The sequence below is a fragment of the Austrofundulus limnaeus genome, unplaced genomic scaffold (genome assembly GCF_001266775.1).
Source record: "Austrofundulus limnaeus strain Quisiro unplaced genomic scaffold, Austrofundulus_limnaeus-1.0 Scaffold319, whole genome shotgun sequence".
Classification (NCBI taxonomy): Eukaryota; Metazoa; Chordata; class Actinopteri; order Cyprinodontiformes; family Rivulidae; genus Austrofundulus; species Austrofundulus limnaeus.
In genome coordinates, this window is record NW_013952721.1 from 116,958 (window position 1) to 121,501 (window position 4,544).

A 4,544-nucleotide genomic window follows, 5' to 3' on the forward strand; every position below is an offset into this window, starting at 1 on the left:
ACCTTAAACATTTTTTTACTTTAGATAAGTTGTTTTTATTCTTATAGCTGAAGAACTTGTCACATTGTAGCTGAACACCTTGTTTTAATCATATGTGTGATAAATACTTCACTTTTCTCCCCCACATTATATCGCATTAAATTATATATTTTTTTATTTTTTGCAGAATTTTAAATAGAAAAATAGCCTGTATGATAAAAAGCTGCTTATAAACTATATCGTGTTATTTTCATGCTTTTGTTACACATGTTTCAATATGTTTTCTACATTTAGACAAATGAACCAAAATAATTTAGTATTCTTCTAGTGTTGTTAGAAGCTGCAAAGAAATGCAAAGATGAGTCACAGGTTTCTATGGGTCAACAACAGCAACAACAACAACAACAACAACAACAACAACAACAGTGTTGTTGTGTTTTCCAGCTCATGTTGCATCCGAAGGACGCGTCGCATTTTCACGTGAAATGGGCCCGAAAAACTAAAGAAACCAGCATGGAGACAAGAACTGCAAAAACCAATCTAACAAAACAAAACGAACCATTGCTTAAACATTAAAGTTTGATTTTGGATTGTTGACCTTTGATGCTGCAGATGATTGACGCGGGTTTTGCAGGCGGTCTGTTTTATAACCGCGGTGTCCGGATCTGCAGGCCGAGAAAATGGCGCCTCTTGCCGCATTGCGAAAGTCCGACTGCGCTTTCTGTCCTCCTGCATGAAGATGCTGTCTGAGGCCGAACATCTGTACTGGTGCCATTTCTCTTTGTTCAATGAGATATGAAGAAAACACAAACTCTCCAACTATTAACGCTCTCCCACAAAAAAAGCAGCCTGAAAAAAAAAAACATAAAAATTTAACTTGCTAATTCCCACACGTTGCGTGATGCTTTTATTGAGATGCTGTTGGAGAAAAGCGCACAGCTGCATTCTGACAAACCCTGCTTATGTTACATTAAAGCTCAGCTCAGAGCAGGTTTATCTGCAGATTATTGAACCAGGCTTTAAGGTTTTCTTCCATCCTGACTTTGCAACCCTTTGACACTCCTAGATTGAGGGAGACTGATGATGTCATTTCATGTGAGCAAAAAGAAAAGAATATCTATAAGGTGAAATTCTCTCCTCTGGTTTGGAGCTCATTGTTTTAATGGGACAAAGAAAATGGCGGCGGGAGGAAGAAGTGCAGGAGAGCAGCTCCCCTCTCCCTGCACTGCATGCAGAAATGCAATAAATTTCTTGTTGTTTTATGAAAATTTACAACTTTGTGATACAAGTTTATGAGTGGCCGTGCGTGGGGATTGGACGGCGGGCTGGTCATGTGGACGCGCTTAACGTGAACATGAACTTTTTATGATTTCCCATGTGGCTTCGCTGCAGCAGGCAGTGCTGCTCTCCGGCCGGGCAGGCGCCCCGGCTCTCCTCTCCTCTCTCCTCTCCTCTCTTCTCCTCTCTTCTCCTCTCCGGCGGAACCGGGGCTCGCGAGACGCCCGCAGCCCCCCACATCCTCCGCCATGAGAGGACCCGTTAAAGCGAGGAGCCTCCTGAGAAACAACAACACAGCGGCAGGAAGAGACGCTGACAACAACCCGCCTTCCTCCACCTCCTCCTCCTCCTCCTCCGATATGGCTCCTGCTCCTGCTGCTGTCTGAGCTGAAACACAGACCAAGGTGGGGACAAGTCAATATGGTGGGGGGCGCTGCACCCCCCACCCGGTGGCTCATTAGTTTGACTGGTTTCAGTTGGATGTTAGATGCAATGATGAAGAAGAGGAGAAGGCGGCGCGCGATGAAGAAGGCAGAAGTGGTTCAGTAACTTGGTGACATCCGGGGCTTCTTCCACTCCTCACCTGCACCTCCGGGCTTCCTGCGCTGCCGTGCCCGGCGCAGCCCGGACCCGAAGGCAGCCGCAGGTGTGCGCGTCCGCGGATGGAGGAGTCGTCGACGCCACGGTAAGATCCTGTCACGCGCCTTCTCCCGCACGCGGATAAATGAGTGGAAGACGCAGAAAGGAGTTGTGCTTCTGCTYCTTCAGACGGTGTGAATTAGGTGTTAGTTTGCTTCTCAGATTAGCCTCAGTGATGGATGAGCCCAGATGAAAAGGCCTCTGGAGTGCTGCGGATTAACGGACGAGAGGCTGTTTTGGTTTTTTTTTTTTTTTTATCTGACGGGTTGGAGATCCGGACAGAACTGCGGGGATGTAATCATGGCTTTAATGTTCGGGCAGGTGGTCCGGATCTGACACGTTCATGACACAGTCAGACCCCCAGAAGACGAGTCAGCTGCTGCTCCTGAGGACAGGAGGAGAAACCATGTTTGCTCTGTGCGGGTCTTACAATCTTTGTGCTTCACCCAGACTTTAACAGCTGATCACCGTGTGTGTGTGTGTGTGTGTGTGTGTGTGTGTACTTTTATGCGTTTATTTCCCTTCTCATTTCCTTCACGGGGAGGAGGGGGAGGTGTTTGTGGTTTTTTCTGGAGTTTCTGAGCAGCAAACACCCCGAACCATTCAGACAGGTCTGTCTGTCTGTCTGTCTGTCTGTCTGTCTGTCTGTCTGATCTTGGTGTCTCAGATACCAAACACCTCTTGGGAATATCTTCACACGCATGTGCGCGCACACACAGACGCACACAACAGATTAGTTTCCAAGACATTTGTGTGAAACTATTATACCACTTTAGCTAATTAACTCTGGTTTATTTTACTCAGTGTGTGTGTGTATGGGGGGTGGGGGGTATCATTCCGCGCCTGTAAAATGCTCGTGTATTAAATGTTCCTTATATTGCTGATGTTTTTTTTCTAATTTGCTTATTTCCAAACAGTGCGCTCAAAGAGCCAACTGTTCACTGAGAAACAAGGAAAAAATGCTTTCTGTTATGTATTTATTATTATTTTATTCATTTATATTTTTTTGTTGACCTACATTTGTTTTTTAAAGCAAAACGTGACTTTCTTCAGTTAAACGTAATAGTGAGACATAAAACATAAGGGTATGAAATTAAATAATTTATATGAAAATTACACATAAAATAAATAAACGTTTTATTTTATTTTGTTTTTGTTTTGTGAAAAGTTACAAACTGCTGAGAGCAGAATAATTATTTTCTAGTTTATGGAGGAGGCAAACCTTTAGTAAATATTTCACTTTGAGCTAAAAATGTGAAGATATTTTATTTAACCCTCTCAGACCAAATAAGGAAAATATTGTTGTAACCTATTTTTTAAGAAAAGCAACCTAATCAAACATATGCTGATACACATCAGTCTAAAAGCATGCAGCCACTTTTTAATTTTCTTTATTAGTTGATTTCATTTGGTTCTTTTTGTCACTGTTCTTGACTCCCTTCTGTCTCTAAAATGAGAAGTAAATATTACTACTGAAATAGAAATTAAAAAAAAATAAAATAACTTTCTAACGGCTGCAGAAAATCTTTATTATCTGCAACATTTTTGAAAGAAATGAAGCGCGCACATCTTTCAGGTCTAACTATTGATGTTTCTGTAATTTCTTAAGTTTTTGGTAAAACAATTGTGAGCTCGAGCATTAGGGGCTGAGGTGGTCCTGACCCGGGCTCGGTGCAGTTTCGGCTCAGGTCCTGCAGCAGCAACTCTCCTAACCAAAGGCTCTGGTGCCATCTAGCGTCCTGCAGACAGCAGCAAACGCCCCAACAAATCTCCCTTTGTTCTCCAAACCACAGATTACAAATACAGTTTCAGGGTTRGAGTTGTACAATTATATATGTATTTTAATATTTATTAATTTGATTTGAGATTGTTCTCAGCAGATTTCTGTATTGGATATARACACAGACACAAAGGTATCTGCTGGTTCAGGCAGAAGGAGTTCTTTGTCTCTGAGCACTGTGTGGCTTTGGTCTTCTTCTCCAGCTCGCGTGTGTTCCTGTGCGTGTGTGTGTGTGTGTGTGTGCATTTAAACACTTCTAAATTCGTGCATTTTATTCCTGATTTTCACGCCTAACTCTAAACAAACCATCACATGCTCCAACACGATACCTGCAGCTTGTTTTGTCTCAGTGTGTGTGCATGAGTCTATGTGTGCGCTGTCCGGTCCTGCAGAAACACACACACGAGTGTGTGTGTGATGTTGGAAAAACACACTGACTGCAGCATCCGTTGTGTCTAAACTTGAAACAGCTCAGCTTGATTTTCTGTCCAACAATAGTCTGATGAAAGGACTCTGACTGTCCTCTAACTCAGCGTGTTTACTTCAAAGTTTACTGACACCAAATATGATCCTTTTAGGGTCACATTCTGAGCAGCTGCACGCGCGTGAAATAACTCAACATGTCATGCGCGTTCACATAATCTATCACATATCGGGATTGAGATTGTGAGTCACAAAACAMCAAGTTTGGAGTTTTGAGATAAAGAGCTGAAACACTCTTTTTACACTAACTGATTTAAAAAATGATTTTGTGTTGTTTTTAAAGGACTTTTTGTGTTTTTAAATATTTATTATCTAACTTTATGCCGTGTGACGCAGTTATGTTTTTGTGCTTTTTATACACACAGATGTAAAGAGATGAGTATAC